We start from the raw sequence: 18,120 nt of genomic DNA, 5'->3' as shown, positions 1-18,120 counted from the left end.
CTGGCAGCCATTATGAAGGCTGTGGCCCTCAGAGGCCAGAATGAGACAATTGAGTCTCACTCTAAATAGAACAGAATACAATTGGACAGTTTCACTACAGAAAATGACCATGTCTGCATCTTGAGCATTTTCACCCCATCGTGGTGACCCCAATGAAATGAGGACAGAGGGAAAATGACTATTGTGATACTACATTGCTAGAACAAAGATCACTTTCAAATCATTCTCCATGCACATCCCACCCCTTCTTGTCAATATTTCATCCTTAAATTTGTGCCTCATATACACAGGATACCAGCTCACATGCATTATAAATTATTATTTATAGACCCCTGATGGTGTCCCTAGAAGTACATTCTAGCCTGATTCTCCCACTGTGCAGTTTGGCAAACGGGGGACTTTGTGAGAGGCACCATGGGTTAGATCGGACACACAACTTGGAATGCAAGCAGAGAAATAAAGGTCTGAATTCAGCTTCATCTCCTCAAAGTCAGGACCTTACTTGCATTTTCAGAGAGTTGTGTCTATGGCAGTTTTGGCCCCTGATGTACAGTTAAGCAGATGGCATAGGGTAAGCAGTAGTCTGCCAAGAAGGGGCTCTGGGTAGGTCTGACTGAAGGAAGGGGTCCAGGGGCAGGGACCTTGAAAAAAGTGACTTCACTTCCTTGGTGACAGGCCCACAACTCATTCAGAACTCTGGTAACCAGGGAGCTGCATTCTGGAACTTCTTGCTTTCCAGCTCACTTAACTGGAGACAGTCAATAGAACAAGATGTTCTGTTGCTGTTGTCCTACTTTCAGGTGCTCAGGAGAATCCAGATGGAGAGATGTTCACATCGCTGTCGACATCAGCTCGGCCCTCTCTCCAGTGCTCCTGGTTATTTGTCAAGAGACCTCAACAGGTACCACAAGGCAACTTGGGCCCACCCACTGGAGAGCAGAACACACTGTGATCTCAGTGGAGCAGGCTCGCACTTCTTTACCCCACATTGTGTCTGTGTATGTGTGAGTGTGTGTGTGTGTGTGTGTGTGTGTGTGTGTGTGTGTGTGTGTGTATGGGACAGAGGAGAGGAATATGCCCCTCCTGGGCAGAAACCAATTGCCAGGTGTTGGAAGCCTGACACATCTTTGGTGTTCAGACCCAAAGACATAGCAGACAAAATGAGATGTTGAGTGCTGAGGACCAAGCTCAATTTTGAATGTTTGTCATGAGCCCAAGTGTCTTTTTCATCTGGCTTCCTCCTTGCCACATATCTCTTCAGCTACCTTTGTGATCTGAACTCGAGAACACAATTTCTAATGGTGGTGTCCATTGGGGTGATGTCTAGGGAGGACCCTAACGTCTCTTGGCCCTGTATTTACAGGAAACTGCATTTGAAGAGCTGTGCCCAGGAGATCTTGGAGGAGATGGTCTGTGGCTTCAAATATTCTAACTCCCTAGACAATGATCGGGTGCACCAGGCAAACAAGGATCAGTGCTATTCTGAAGTGAGAATGGGAAGAGGATTCTCCACACAAATATGGCCCTCACAGAAATATGGTGAGAAACCTTGGGCCCTCCTGTCATGTTTCCACATGACTGTCCCTCATGCCCAACCACAAAGAGATCTGAACCTCCAGCTATGCTACGAATGAGGTGAAAGGTACTCTTCACCTACGTTGGAATGGTGCAGAAAATAATTCATTTTTTTGAGGAGTCACAGTGTTTTGTTTGTTTCACTCAGAGCAATGAGTATCTTTGCATTTTACTACTATTTTGATTATTTCCCATATCCTTCTCAGATATCCTGTATAGAACACAGCTCCACTATCTTTGCAGAGCATCTCCCAACCCTTAGATATAATCACACTAAAAAGCGTGATTTACTACAAAAAGAAGGATGGGATGAAGCCATTCTATATGTTTATCTATAAGGTGTCTGTCAGATCACATCAGATCATTGTAGGCCCAACATGTCAAGAGCTGTGTCCTTATAGATATTCATATTACTTTATCAGTGAGGTAAACTGTTTATATTACTCATTCAGCTATTCCAACTTATTCTAAGTAATAAAGTATATTCATTAAAAGTAATGAGATCAATTTTTGATGTTTAACAACAAACTAATACTCAAACGCTAGCTTCATAATATCTACCATGGAATGAGATCAAACTTGAGTTGAAAATTTTATTTTCTACTCTGGTTATAAACTAAAATCTCACCAAAAATTTAAAGTGTACACTTGAAACAAAAATAACATGCCTTTATATGTTTGCCTCAGTACACCACACTGAGTAAACTAGAATAATCATACCTATTATTTTTTAATGCAGAAAGAGAAAGTACAAGGATAGGAGGGGCAGAGGGAAAAAGAAAACATCTTCAGCAGGCTATATAGCCAACATAGAGCCCAAAATGAGGCTCAATTTTAGGACCTGGAGATCATGACCTGAGTCAAGAAATAGACACTTACCTGACAAAGCCACCCAGGTATCGCTAGAATAATGAATTTGAATCAACTTAGTGATTGAATCTCCATGGTATCTTCCATTGAATCATTTGCATAGTATATACTTGGTTATTTCCAAAATATGGGTTTTGCTGGCCCACATCGACAAGGATACTGAACATTTCACAACTCTGTACCAGCAGATGGGGAGTCCGTTTCTGGGATGAGACCATTTACACACAATCCAATGTACCTTGTCCACATTCCTGCATTCCATGGGGGAGACAGTTTCTTTTGCTGTGCAGAAGCTTTTTATCTTGATTAAGTCTCAATAATTCATTTTTGCTTTTGTTTCTCTTGCCTTCATGGATGAATCTTGCAAGAAGTTACTGTGGCCAAGTTAAAAAAGGGTGTTGCCTGTGTTCTCCTCTAGGATTTTGATGGAATCTTGTCTCACATTTAGATCTTTCATCCATTTTGAGTTTATCTTTGTGTATGGTGAAAGAGAGTGGTCTAGTTTCATTCTTCTGCATGTGGAGGTTCCTTAAAGAGTTACAAATAGACCTGCCCTATGACCCAGCAGTTGCACTGTTGGGGATTTACACCAAAGATACAGATGCAATGAAACACCAGGACACCTGCACCCCGATGTTTAGAGCAGCAATGTCCACAATAGCCAAACTGTGGAAGGAGCCTTGATGTCCACCAAAAAGTGAATGGATAAAAAAAGATGTGGGTAATGTATACAATGGAATATTACTGAGCCATTAGAAATGACAAATACCCACCATTTACTTCATTTTGGATGGAACTGTAGGGTATAATGCTGAGTGAAATAAGTCAATCGGAGAAGGACAAACATTATATGTTCTCATTCATTTGGGGAATATAAATAATAGTGAAAGGGAATATAAGGGGGGGAGAAGAAATGTGTGGGAAATATCAGAAAGGGAGACAGAACATAAAGACTCCTAACACTGGGAAATGAACTAAGGGTGGTGGAAGGGGAGGAGGGCAGGGAGGTTGGGGTGACCGGTTGGCGGGCACTGAGGGGGGGCACTTGATGGGATGAGCACTGGGTGTTATTCTGTATGTTGTCAAATTGAACACCAATAAAAAATAAATTTATTATTATTATTAAAAAAAACTTCATAAACTATCCACTTTTATGCATGTAACAACATGTTTGTAATATTGGTGCCCAAATAAATGACAGGACATCTGGAGCAAGTTGCTTTTCCTGAAGGACGTGTGTCTTCAGACCATTCAGGATGGTGATTACAACAAATCTGAGCTGAGCAGGAGAAAATGTTGCTGAGGGAAAGTACCCCATCATGCTGTTTATTTCCCACTTTGCTGTTGCCAAAGGTAAACATCCTCTCAAATAAGGTAATCCTTGGCTACAGGCAACCACTCAGCACTCTTCCCACCAAGAAGATTATGTATTTCATCAAAATGAACAAATTCCATTACAATAGAATTTGTGTGTAAAGCAACCCAGAAAGCGACATTCATTCCTTGGTTGAAGACACTTAAGCGCACCCTGACAACATTAATTTTCACTTCCACTCTGATCATCTGGAAGAGTGTAATGACCAAAGTACCATAGGGTGCATCTAGAAGGACACAGAATACCCGTCAGTACATTTTCATACCACTCAAGAATAACTCAGGTAGGGGTGCTTGAGTTGCTCAGGCATTTAAGAGTCTGTCTTCAGTTCAGGTCAGGCTGTCTGTGACCTGAAATCAAGCCTAGGGTGTGGCTCCATACTCAGGAAATGGTGTGTTTCTCTCTCCCTCTGTACCTCTCAACCTCTTCTGATCTCTTTCTATCAAATACATAAATTAGACCTTGAGGAAAATTAGAGAGTGATTTGGAGCTACTACTCATTATAAATGGAGGCCTAGAGAATATTGGGGCAATTGGTTATGACACATGGACTGATATGCACTGTTGGGCCACCCATCCATGATCTCAGGATTCTAAAATGTGCTGTGTAATGAGGTTTTTATTTTGTTTTGTTATGTTTTGTTTATTTTGGAATATTTACTCATCGTATGGTGTCAGTGGGACATATCTACTAGAGAATCTACCTCACTCTTTCCCTCTACATCTCCCATTCCTTGTATTTCTCTGTGTCCCTATCTGGCTATATTTTCTCTCTCTGTCTCAATCTCCTCTCTCTCTCTCTCTCTCTTTCTCTCTCTCTCTCTCTCGCTCTCACACTCTCTCTCTCTCACACACACACAACACACACACACACACTCACATGCTCTCACACACTGCATAGAGTCAACAGGTCACCTTCCCAAGCCTGTTGCACTCACACCTACTCCACGCACAGAGAATACATTGGCTTTCTAGGAGTGTAGAAACATAGACCTATTTTCTCACCTGGAAAATCTGCCTATCTCACACAGTCCCAAGCTTCAAGACCATGGAAACTGGGTGTCTACCCAGATTGAGTACAGCAAGGCTGCCCCATCTGACTTACTATTTAGATATTTTCCCAAGAAAGAGACTGGTTCCAGAAAACAGAACAGTTTGGATGGTTTCTGAGATGACCTGCAGTTACACAAAAGAGGATAAGATAGGCATCACTTCATGTGTGTACTTTGTCATTGATTCCCCTGGTAAGTAGTGAACACCAAATGAGCAACAATAGTGTCAAAGGCCCCCAAAGGAAGCACAGATTTCACCCATGGAGAAAGCATGAGCCTTTCCTGAGGATAGATATCTCAAGTTGACTGAAGCAGCGATTCCAAATACAGAATTCCAGGTGGAGAAAGTGCTTCTGAGCAAATGTCCCCCACTGAACACTTAACATCCTCCTCTTCCAACACCCCACCAAAATGGTCTTTACTCCAAAAAATACACTGTTTCTTATCACATGTGTATTCACTTTGTAAAGAGGAAAACCAAGAGAGCAGCATTTCTCATTCAGGCGAAATGGGGCAGACTTATCATACAAGTGTTAGGAGAGTCATTCTACGAGTTTTGGTGGACAAAATACAGCACCACAGCCATGTCAACATCTAGGAGGGGACAGAATGACTATCAGTGCATTGGTGGTGGTGCCCAGGTATTACTGAGATCAGTGTTTATATGTATCCAAGGGAAGACTGGATGATAATAACTGGGTAATAAGCATAAAGGGAGCTACTGCTAGGTCATTGGTGGATGAGGAAAAACTTTCACCTCAGGCCAAGGTCCATGAGCCTGGGATCACTCTCCTCTTTGGGAAAGCTGCTCAACGGGGTTGTGCTTCTACCTTTCCCTCTACTCTCCCTTAGCATATGCTCTCTCTTGCTGTCTCTCTGTCTCTCTCTCTCCAAAAAATAAAAACTTCAAGAAAGGCAATGGCAACTTTAAGTAACATGAAATAATCAATGTAAAATAGAACTGATGTGCACATTGAATACAAATATAGGTTCCCTTCACTTATAGAGCTTGTTGTGAAGCCCAGCTGAATGTTCCTGCCTTCTTGACGTCTTCCAAAACCATTTCTGCCTCTGTAGATCCACATACACTGTCATCTCTTTTGGATGATTTTGCCCTTGATTTCAACAATTTTTGGGTGGGCTTTTTCCATGTTAGGCAGTTGTTGTCATCTGTTCTATTGAGTCTATTACTCTATTGTATTTATGCCAAATCTGTTGTAATAAAAATCATCCACTATGGGAGAGATTAAATACTGAATGTTTATCATTTACAAGTAGCCATAGTTGTGAAAAAGAGTGGAGGGGTCAGGCTTCCACATATTCATGAATAGAGTCACAAGTGAAATGTACAGCATAGGGAATATGACCAATGGAATGCTAATAGTACTCTTAGTATATTTTTCTTTAGTATGGCACTCTGAGCAAAATTTAATAATAATCTTTTTTTTTCAGAGAGAGCAAAATAGAAAGTGTAAGGAGCAGAGGAGCAGATGGAATGGAAGAGAGAATACTAAGCAGGCTTCATGCTGAATATGGGTGAATTTGATGACTTGAGGTCATGACCAGAGCTGAAAACCAGGAGGCAGAAACTTAGTGGACAGAAACACCCAGTAGCCCCTAGAATATTTCTTGAGTCAATTTAATGAATTAATTTTTATTGTACCTTCTATTGACTCCTTTGATGGGTGAATTTTTCTGTTTCTGTTTCTGTAATCTTGAAATATTTTCACCCACTTTTCAGGCTAGTTGTACCCAATCGATTTCATAAATAGTTTTTGTTTGTGTTTTTAATTGTACATCCTGGGAAATGGAGAAGCATAGAGAGAGCTGTTGACATCTTTATGCTAGAAGACAGTCAACATGATTGATAACATAATCAGAGTTCAAACTTTTGATCCCATTACACATCATTGCTTTGCAGAGCCACCTGATTCAGTGAGCTGTACAAAGGCCTTGGAATTGCAGTATTCTTAAAGTAGCCAACCAAGAATATAAACTGATAAAGTCATGATAAAAAACAACATTGAGTGGTCCCCCAATAATTAAAAAGATCTGTCATATATCTAGCCATCTAGTTTTGGCAAATAGGTCACAAAGTGTTGAAATCTGAATTACACAGAGTATCTGCACATGTTCTGGAGCACCATTTACAACACCGAAGAAAAAAAGAAATGACTTCATGACCACTGATGAACAAAAGGTTAAAAAAAATTAGTCTATCTGTAGAATGAAATATTTTTCCATGTTAAGAGGAAGGAAATCTCAACAATTGTGATGACATGCATGGCTATGGAGGCCATTATGTTAAGAGAAATAATTAGGCAGTGCAAGACAAATACTGCATGATGGCACCTATATGGGGAATCTAGAATATTCAATACACAGCATCAGAGAATAAAATAGGAGTGAGAAGGAGGGACAAAGTGGAAAATGTTGCAGGTAGGGTTGAAATTTCAATAATACAAATTCAGTATGTTCTGAAATTCTGCATGAAACCAAGGGCATGTAATAAGCAACACTGTATCATACGCTTGAAAATCATGAAGAGATGAGATGATATCAAATGCACTTACTGTCAAGAAAGGACAAACAAATTGCTAGCAGACACCATGTGGGGACATACCTTTCTTTAGGTAAGGTAATATAGAATACAGAACAACACAGTCATTGAGAGCTGAAAGTGTGGTGTTGATGACTTGCCAAGAGTTAGAATATGATGAGGAAGGGGTCCAGGACTGGACTGGAGTTGGTTCCCTGTGGAGAGAGGACCTGAATACCTGAGACCTTCCAAGGGTCACGGATATTATGCTCTGCACCCCTGAACCAAGGGCTGCCTCAATCTCTTTCTCAAATCATCTTGCCCTTTGTTCCCTGTGCAAGATATTTTATAACCTGGAGGGCTGCCTGACCCAAGAGTAAGGTTCACATTGTAACTCAGCCATCCACCTCCTGATTTCAATCCCTGACCCAAAACACAAAGCAGTTGCCCCCAAGTCAAGATCTGGAATGGCAATGGTAGCCCAACTGTGGTCATCCTCCTTAGTGTTCACACTGCCATCTGTCTCACAAGGAGCCATCCTGGGCACCAGTGGACAACCCTAAATGAGAAGTGGGCTGCTCCCAAGCTGACTCAGAACCCAGGACCTTCCAAGCATAATGTCTGATGAGAACTCTTCAAAGAAGTAGCTTCCCTTCTAGTGACCGACCATGATGAACAGTTATTGTGAATTCGTGACATTCAAGAATGTTTTAGGCCTCAAGGTGATGCTGTCATCACACATACTACCACATGTTTCTCATAATTGTTTTCCTTATGGAGGCTCCATGTCAATCATAGAAACTAGACACATGACTCTAGACCAAGAGTCACACTCACCAACAATGAGCCAGCTGGCCAATCGCCACTCTGCTACAAAATTCTGAATATTTTTATGATATGTCCTGAAGTCATACCATGCCATGACACTGATTTGTCAGGCATTGATCAGCTCTGTATCTCAGCTGTAAAAGAGAAATCAATGAGGGTGGTGGATACCAAGCTAACCATAAACTGGACCTTGAGTCTGATATTTCATTGCCCTAGGGGTAGAGTCACAGGATTTCAGCTTTACTAGCACTCCCCATACATAAAATGCAATCAAATACCATGAAAGAAACTCCTTGATTCTGAGCAGATCGAGGTTACGTGCTGAAGAACAGCTCAGCACTGACAGGCTTCGACCAGGTTATCTAATGGTGCGACCAAACGCTCAGAACCTTCAAACTGACCACAACCATGGATTTGAATTGACCACTATTGTAGATTTAAGCTAAACATAGTCATGCTCTGAACTCACAAGAGCTATGGCCCAAAAGTGATCAGTCTTCTTTGTCCTTTTCCTCTTAGTGACTATGGAAGGATCTGTACCACCATGGCTCAAGAGCTCCCCTGTGCTATGTAACAACTGAGATGACATCATAATTATAGACAGTGTTGGGATTTCCCTTGGAAAAGGTGGTTCCTGACATAGACTCAGACGCGATAGCTCCTTTGCAAAATAACCAACGATCCCATGCCTGACTAATCACTGCAGTTTATTTCAGTAACTGGAGTCTGAGATTTGGGGCTACAAGCCTCAATTCATATCCTGGCTTCTTAATACAGAGTTCATGAATCTCATTACTGTGCCTCTGGTTCTCCAGTCAAGGAGTAAGAGTCAACAAAACCTCACATATGTGTTTGTTGAGCATTGAATGAATAAATGTACGGATAGTGATCAGAAAGCTTAAGTAGAAGCTAAATATCCTATCTGAGATCTCACATTTCAGAACATCCATAGCTGTGTTGAAACCTGGATGTTTGAGTTCCCAGACCATTACTCTCTAACACGAAGGAGGTATGCCTAAATACAAGTATTTTACCTTAACACAAATTAGTTTTGACAGAATTAAGCATGTTGAAAAAAAAAAAGCTATTGATTTCTCCCCGAATATACTCTTGGGACCCTTGAACAAAAGTATACATGACTCTCCTGTACAGCCTTCCACTCCCTGAGTCATGATCAGCACATCAAATGAGATGAATAGTAGTGCACAGGAAAGTAGAGTCACTAGAATCAAATCTGTTAAAACGTGTGAAAAAATTTTCATTGTGCATTATTTATTCCTCACACACATATACATGCCTGAAAACAGTGCCAGAGAACTTGGTATGTCATAGAAAAAAAACATGCATTAGTTTTGAAAAGAGCTCTGGAGTGCAGTTCAGGAGAACTGAGAAACAGGTAATATGAAACCACTCAAATGAATTCTAATTCTGTTCTCAATCGACATTTGTAGGTTCAAATGCTTGCCATTATCCACTTCTGTAAAAAAAATTACTTTGTCTACTCGTGTGTACATCAGCATTTTTTTGTATGACTAATAAGTCTTACATGGTTATCTCTCAGTCATTAAATCAATTAATTAACTAATTATCCATGTTTGAATGCAAGTATAAAGACTGGCTATTTGTTGCAAAAATGATAAAAATGTCATATGTTCACAAGCTTGTACCTTACATGGGGAGGAATGGGATGACAGTTAGCATAAAATTGATATCTCAATAAAGTGTAATTAGGGAAAATGCCCAAAATGTAAAAGGAAATGTGTGTTGGGACATTAATTGAAAAATAGACACTGATTCCTTTTTTTAACATTAAGTCAACCTTTATTCTTGGAGAGGGGCACACACAATTTTCAAGATGAGGAAGAATAGCTAAGAGATGTTTCATAAACCATTTTACCTAACTCAAAAGACACTTGGCCCCAGTTCCCAAGCACTCATGGAGTAAGACAGGAGGCCTACAGAGTTTCAGAAAGTTTATGTTGGGACATTGAGAACCTCAGATTCTTTTTTTTCTGCTTTTGATTTTTTAATTGGGAAAGGATAGTTTTATTTATTTATTTTTATTTTTTTATAAATTTATTTTTTATTGGTGTTCAATTTTCCAAGATATAGAATAACATGCAGTGCTCATCCCATCAAGTGCCTCCCTCAGTGCCCATCACCCAGTCACCCCACCCCCTGCCCACCTCCTTTTCTACCACCTCTAATTCTTTGCCCAGTTAGGAGTCTCTCATGTTCTGTCTCTCTATCTGATATTTGCCACTCATTTATTATCCTTTCCCTTTCATTCCCTTTCAATACTTTTTATGTTCCCCAACTGAATGAGACCATATAATGTTTGTCCTTCTCTGCTGGACTTCTTTCACTCAGCATAATAATCTCCAGTTCCATCCAAGTTGAAGTAAATGGTGGGTATTTGTCGTTTCTAATGACTGAGCAATATTCCATTGTATACATATACCACATTTTCTTTATCCATTCATCTTTCAATGGACACCAAGCTTCCTTCCACAGTTTGCCTATTGTGGACATTGATGCTATAAATATTGGGGTGCAGGTGTCCCAGCATTTCAATGCATCTGTATCTTTGTTGTAAATCCCAAGCAGTGCAATTGCTGGGTCGTAGGGCAGATCTATTTTTAACTCTTTGAGGAATCTCTACACAGTTTTCCAGAGTGGCTGCACCATTTCACATTCACATCAACAGTGCAGGAGGCTTCCCCTTTCTCCACATCCTCTTCAACATTTGTGGTTTCCTGCTTTGTTAATTTACCCCATTCTCACTGGTGTGAGATGGTACCTCATTGTGGTTTTGATTTGTATTTCCCTGATGGCAAGTGATGCGGAGCATTTCCTCAAGTGCTTGTTGGCCATTTCTATGTCTTCCTCTGTGAGGTTTCTGTTCATGTCTTTTGCCCTTTTCATGATTGGATTGTTTGTTTCTTTGCTGTTGAGTTTAATAAGTTGTTTATAGATCTTGGAAACTAGCCCTTTATCTGATATGTCATTTGCAAATACCTTCTCCCATTCTGTAGGTTGTCTTTGAGTTTTTTTGACGGTATCTTTGGCTTTCCAAAGGCTTATTATCTGGATGAAGTCCCAATAGTTCATTTTTGCTTTTGTTTCTCTTGCGTTAATGGATGAATCTTGCAAGAAGTTACTGTGGCCAAGTTCAAAAAGGGTGTTCACCTGTGTTCTCCTCTAGGATTTTGATAGAATCTTAATCTCCCATTAAGATCTTTAATCTCCCCCCCCAAAAAAAAGATCTTTCATCCCCTTTGAGTTTATCTTTTGTATGGCGCAAGAGAGTGGTCTAGTTTCATTCTTCTACATGTGGATGTCCAATTTTGCCAGCACCATTGCTTGAAGAGACTGTCTCTTTTCCAGTGGATAATCTTTCCTCCTTTATCAAATATTAGTTGACCCTAAAGTTGAGAGTTCACTTCTGGATTCTCTATTCTGTCCCATTGATATATGTGTCTGTTTCTGTGCCAATGCCACACTGTCTTGATGACCACAGTTTTGTAGTACAACCTGAAATCGGGCATCGTGAGGACCCAGCTATGGTTTTCTTTTTATAAATTCCCTGGCTATTTGGGGTTTTTATGATTCCACACAAATCTTATAATTTTTTCCAACTCTCTGAAGAAAGTCCATGGTATTTTGATAAGGATTGCATTAAAAGTGTAAATTGCCCTGGATAACATTGAAATTTTCACATTAATTCTTCTAATCCATGAGCATGAAATATTTTTCCATCTCTGTGTCTTCCTCAATTTCTTTCAGAAGTGTTCCATAGTTTTAGGGCGTAGATTCTTTACCTCTTTGGTTAGGTTTCTTCCTAGGTATCTTATGTTTTCGGGTGCAATTGTAAATGAGATTGGCCCCTTAATTTCTCTTTTTTCAGTCTAATTGTACGTGTATAGAAATGCTACTGACTTCCGGGCATTGATTTTGTATCCTGCCACACTGCCTAATTGCTCTATGAGTTCTAGCAACCTTGGGGTGGAGTCCTTTGATTTTCTCTCTAGAGTATCATGCTATCTGGGAAGAGGGAGAGTTTGACTTCTTCTTTGCCAATTTGAATGCCCTTTATTTCTTTTTGTTGCCTTATTGCTGAGGCTAGGACTTCTAGTACTGTTTTCAATATCAGGGTTGAGAGTGGGCATCCATGTCCTCTCCTGATCCTAGGGGAAAGGCTCCCAGTGCTTCCCCATTGAGAATAATATTTGCTGTGGGCTTTTTGTAGATGGCTTTTAAGATGTTGAGGAATGTTCTCTGTATCCCTATACTCTGAAGAGTTTTGATCAGGAATGGATGCTGTATTTTGTCAAATGCTTTCTCTGCATCTAATGAGAGGATCATATGGTCCTTTTTTTTCTCTTGCTGATATGACGACACATTGATTGTTTTACGAGTGTTGAACCAGCCTTGTGTCCCGGGGATAAATCCTAATTGGTCATGGTGAATAATTTTCTTAATGTGTTGTTGGATCCTATTGGCTAGTATCTTGTTGAGAATTTTTGCATCCATGTTCATCAGGGATATTGGTCTGTAATTCTTCTTTTTGGTGGGGTCTTTGGTTTTGGAATTAAGGTGATGCTGGCCTCATAGAACGAGTTTGGAAGTACTCCATCTCTTTTTATCTTTCCAAACAGCTTTACTAGAATAGGTATGGTTTCTTCTCTAAACATTTAATAGAATTCCCCAGGGAAGCCATATAGCCCTGGACATTCGTGTCTTGGGCGGTATTTGATGACTACTTCAATTTCCTCACTGGTTATTGGCCTGTTCAGGTTTTCTATTTCTTCCTGTTCCAGTTTCGGTAGTTTCTGGCTTTTCAGAAATGCGTCCATTTCTTCTAGATTGCCTAATTTATTGGTGTATAGCAGTTCATAATATGTTTTTAAAATCATTTTTATTTCCCTGGTGTTGGTAGTGATCTCTCCTTTCTCATTCATGATTTTATTAATTTGAGTCTTATCTCTCTTCTTTTTAATAAAGCTGGCTAAAGGTTTATCTATCTTATTAATTCTTTCAAAGAACCAAACCCTGGGTTTGTTGATCTGTTCCACAGTTCTGGTCTCGATTTTGTCAAGTTCTGCTCGAATCTTTATTAACTCTCTTCTTCTGCTTGGTGTAGGATCTATTTGCTGTTTGTTCTCTAGCTTCTTTAGGTGTAAGGTTAGTTTTGTATTTGAGTTCTTTCCAGTTTTTTGATGGATGCTTGTATTGAGATATATTTCCTCCTCAGGACTGCTTTTGCTGTATTCCAAAGGTTTTGATTGGTTGTGTCTTCATTCTCATTAGTTTCCATGAATCTTTTTAATTCTTCCTTTTTTCCCTGGTTGATCCTTTCATCTATTAGCAAGATGGTCCTTAACCTCCACGTGTTTGCCTAGAAGACCTATCTAGTATAGAAAGTGCTAGGTTGAAATCACCAGGTATAAGTGTATTATTACCTAAGTATGTTTTAGTTTTGGTTATTAATTGATTGATATATTTGTCAGCTCCCACCTTCGGTGCATATATATTTTGATTGTCAAGTCTTCTTCTTGAATAGATCCTTTAAGCATGATATAGTGTCCCTCTTCATCTCTCACTACAGGTGTTGGGAGAAATTTTAGTTTATCTGATATAAGGATGGCTAACCTGGGTTTCTTTTGAGGTTTGAGGACTATTTGAATGGTAAATGGTTCTCCAACCTTTTTTTTTCAAGCTGTAGGTGTCCTTATGTCTTAAATGTGTCTCCTGTAAACAGCAAATATGTGGGTCCTGCTTTTTTGGCAGTCTGACACCCTGCGCCTTTTGATGGGGTCATTAAGCCCATTCATGTTCAGAGTTAATATTGAAAGATATGAATTTAGTGTCATCATGATAACTATTCAATCCCTGTTTTTGTTGATTGTTCCATTGGAGTTCTTAAAGAAGAATTTTAAGAGTCCCCCTTCATGACTCTTCTTGGGGTGAAAGTTAGAAAGACTACACTTCAGTCTTCAGCCCTGGAGATGAGGGAAGTTGTGTTTGACAAATCTGCAGAGTACAATGGTGTCTGGATACTCCAATTCTCCCCTAGCAGACATTGGGGGGCATTGAAATGTGGAATGTTTAGGTTTCCTCAGGAAGTCTTAGACACCCTTGCTCTCAAGTTCTCTTCCTATAGGAAGTGGAGGTTTCTCCTTTTCTGTGGTTGCTGGTCCCCGGCAAGGAGAACATTCAATCTGTTCAATGGTCACCCAATCTGCCTTTCCCATAGGAAGGTGGAAGCTGTGTTCCAGTCCCTTGTATGGACTCAACATGGACCCCAGTTTCCTGGTCTGGCTGAGATCGTGGCTGATGGCACCTCAATCTTAATATTCTCCCAGGATCGCTAATTTAATCCATTTCCCTGAACCAATATGTGGGCACTCTACTGGCTCAGGCACATGGGTAATTTCTGCATTCCAGGAATATTGAGACTTCTCTCACCTCTGTTCCTGCAACCTTTCACTAATGAACCCCTTTTAGGCAGAGAAGTCTCTGGAGGAGCAGATTTCTAAAGGTCCAGTTTTTGAACTTCAGGGCTCTTTCACTTTCCTGCAGCTGGCTTATAGATACTCCCACCTCACACCACCCATGATCCTCTGATAAATCCATTCCATTATACTACTCCACACACCACTGTGCAAATATTTTTCACTTTTACATTTGTAGAGTCAGCCATTCTGGCTTATAATTCAGCTTGAATTCACTGGTATTCAGGATGGCTTGATAGTTATGTAGCTAAAATTAGGGGACGAGCTGACATAAGGACCTCTACTGCATGAACTTCAATCCATCTGAAATTTGTTTTTTAATCAGCCTAATCCAAACTGAATCATAGTTAGTCTATGAAACCAGTCTTTTCCCAAGAAGTTCAAGTTTCTTTTCAGTAAAATTCAGCTTTATTTAGGTTTACTGAAGCTAGAGACAACTAGGCTGTCCATCTTTATATGAATGAAAAAAAACTTCCATTCAATCCATTCAAGGAAATATTATTCTGTAATGAAAAGCAATTGAGCTCTTGGGGAGCCTGGTTTTCTTAGATGGTTAAGCGTCTGACTATTAATTTTGCTAGATTTTGCCTCAGATTCTTGAGATCAAGCCACATGATAGCCACATGGTCTGTCTGGAACCTGCTTAAGATTCCCCCCAATAAAATATCCTCTCTCCCTCTTCCTCTGCCATTTCTCCCTACACTTGCACTCTTTCTCTCTAAATAAATATTAGCAATAGAAATAACTGATTTATCAAACCACAAAAAAGTCATGGATGAACATTAACTGAATAATTAAAAGTGAAAAAATTAAGGAAATCCCAAACATTGACACGTTTTATGTCTCTAATTTGCCAAAAGGAGAGCCATACAGATGACAAATCTCAATGATTAAGAAGATTTCTATGCAAAGTGCAAAAGCATGAATAGTTGAATCCTGGGAATTAAAGACAGTCTCCAGAGCCAACATGGAGCCAAACATGAAGCTCAATTTCAGGACCTGGAGATCACCACCTGAGTAAAAATCACAAGCTAGACACTTAAACAACAAATCTGATGAAGTGCTGCTAGAATAATTAATCTTGAATCAACTCAGTGAATGAATTTCCATGGTATCTTCAAATGAATCATTTGTATAGTACATATTTTGTTATCTCCAAGATACAGGTTTCACTGGCCCACATCCCCAAGGAGATAGCAGACTGATTTGACCTGTTAGGAATATTGTCCCATGTACTTGAATAAGACACTGAAAAATACATTGAAATACAATGGACTGTTGTCACCTTGCTGTCAAAACCATACAACACCACAAAAATAAAACCATACAACAATGAGTGATACTTTTCTCAAAGTTCAAATATTTGATGCCATTACTCATCATTTACCTTGCAGAGCCACCTGTGTGAGAGTATGTTTTAGAAAGGTCTTGGAGTTGACACAGATTTAACCTACCCAACACATAATGTAACTGCTGACTTTAGTACGAAAACCAAAAGGGAATCTTCAAAGGCCTATAAAAAGCACTACCATTTGATCCAGTAATCCCAATTTTGGGAAATATATCCCAAAGTCTCTGGGATATATCTCTGACATACAGACTTCAGAGAGATATCTATGTTCAAAAGCATTGCTCAAAAATAGCACCTGGTCCCAACAACTTTCAAACCATCCTGAAAACCTACAAATTTGACCTGATATTTAAAGAAAGAACAGCTGGAAGGCTACAGAGAGAAGGGTTTTCGCTTCTAACAAGGTAGGAAGGCAGAAAAATAAAATAAAACATAAAAGAATCAAGTGGGGGAGGGGCAACACAAGAAGCCACGCTAAAGTCTGTGGAGAAAGCCTCCAAGACAGGAAAGCCCATCCTGGGAGATGCAGGAATGTTAAAAAATCTATACCATATTTTTCCCAGATGGAAAAGTGCTCAGCAGGGAACTCCAGCAGAACCGCAGGAGGGGCAGTGTAGCCCTCAGTTTTCCCAAGCCACTAACAGAGGAGTTGCATCTGGGGGAAATCGCACCACATACCAATGGCCAATTTTGGTATAGGGTTGGAGGGGGCATCCGGCAGGGCCTTGGGAGAAGCCGATCATTCAGGTGGAGGCTCAGGATGGATGGGTCTGGTACAGATGCAGTGAAATGCTGGATCACCTGCACCCCAATCTTTATAGCAGCAATGTCCACTATACCCAAACTGTGGAAGGAGCCTCATTGTCCATCGATAGATGAATGGATAAAGAATATGTGAGATATATATAAGGAATATTAATCAGCCATTAGAAAGAATGAATACCCACCATTTACTTTGTGGTAGATGGAACTGGAAGGTATTATGCTGAGCGAATTTTGTCAATGAGAGAAGGATAATTATAATATGGCTCACTCATACAGGGGATATAAAAAATAATGAAAGGTATCAAGGGGAATAATAGAAAAAGAGTGGGAGGGATCCCTGTGTGGTGCAGCGGTTTGGCGCCTGCCTTTGGCCCAGAGCATGATCCTGGAGACCTGGGATTGAATCCCACATTGGGCTCCTGGTGCATGGAGCCTGCTTCTCCCTCTGCCTGTGTCTCTGCCTCTCTCTCTCTCTCTCTCTCTCTCTGTGTGACTATCATAAATAAATTTAATTTTTTTTTTAAAAAAGAAAAGGAGTGGGAATAATCTGAGAGTGTGACAAGGCATGACAGGCTTCTAAGTCTGGGAAACTAACAAAGGGGAGTGGAAGGAGAGGTAGGCAGATGGTTGGGGAGACTGGGTGACGTGCACTGAGGGGGGACCTTGACAGAATGAGCACTGGGTGTTATATGTTGGCAAATTGAACTAAAATAAAAAAAAATACCAAAAAAAGTATTATTGATACCAAAACCATTGTAGAAAGTTAGGGTCTACCCAGCAGAAAGTAGAGACATGGAAAGGTGCATTGCATAGTGGTTAAATACCCTTATACTAGAGACTGACTCCCCATCAGCTGATTGAGCACTTCTGTATGATTTGCCACCATTTGCGAACCTGATTTTCTCATAAGTCTGAAAAATACAGCCTGTGTCTTTGTTGTAATGTAATCAACAAAAATGTCCCATGGCGACCATAAAGGCTGATTCATCCTTGAGTTTTATTATCTCAAGGAGTGCTTATGACACAGTAAGAACTTGGATATATGACAAAAGGAAATCTCACTTGAGATGTAATTGGTAAGCCATAGGAGAAAACATGTGGCCAAGAAGCCTTTATCCAGCAAGGCTGCAATTGGGCAGAAGATATGAACAGAGATTTCAGTGAAGAAGACTTACTGTTGGCTCACAAGCACATGACTAAATGCTGCACAACCATTGCCATCAGGTTCACATACATCTAAACCACAATGA

At 40.2% G+C, this 18,120-nt stretch overlaps 2 long non-coding RNA genes across 3 annotated transcripts in view; one reads left to right on the top strand and one right to left on the bottom strand.

Moving 5' to 3' along the window:
- Positions 1 to 18,120, bottom strand: part of LOC144291595 (uncharacterized) — a 101,024-nt gene that overhangs the window by 66,458 nt on the left and 16,446 nt on the right. The gene's annotated exons all lie outside the window — the stretch shown is intronic.
- LOC144291593 (uncharacterized) lies at positions 804 to 16,060 on the top strand. Of its 2 annotated transcripts, XR_013358928.1 has the most exons (5): positions 804 to 901; positions 1,364 to 1,539; positions 3,647 to 3,798; positions 6,325 to 9,248; positions 15,615 to 16,060. It is a non-coding gene; the product is annotated as an uncharacterized LOC144291593 (long non-coding RNA). The 2 variants fall into 2 exon arrangements; XR_013358927.1 differs by lacking the exon at positions 15,615 to 16,060 and having other exon boundaries at positions 6,325 to 9,889.

The sequence above is a fragment of the Canis aureus genome, chromosome 20, assembly GCF_053574225.1.
Source record: "Canis aureus isolate CA01 chromosome 20, VMU_Caureus_v.1.0, whole genome shotgun sequence".
Taxonomy (NCBI): domain Eukaryota; kingdom Metazoa; phylum Chordata; class Mammalia; order Carnivora; family Canidae; genus Canis; species Canis aureus.
The sequence above is the reverse complement of the archived record's forward strand: the minus strand, read 5'-3'. Positions and strand labels throughout refer to the sequence as shown.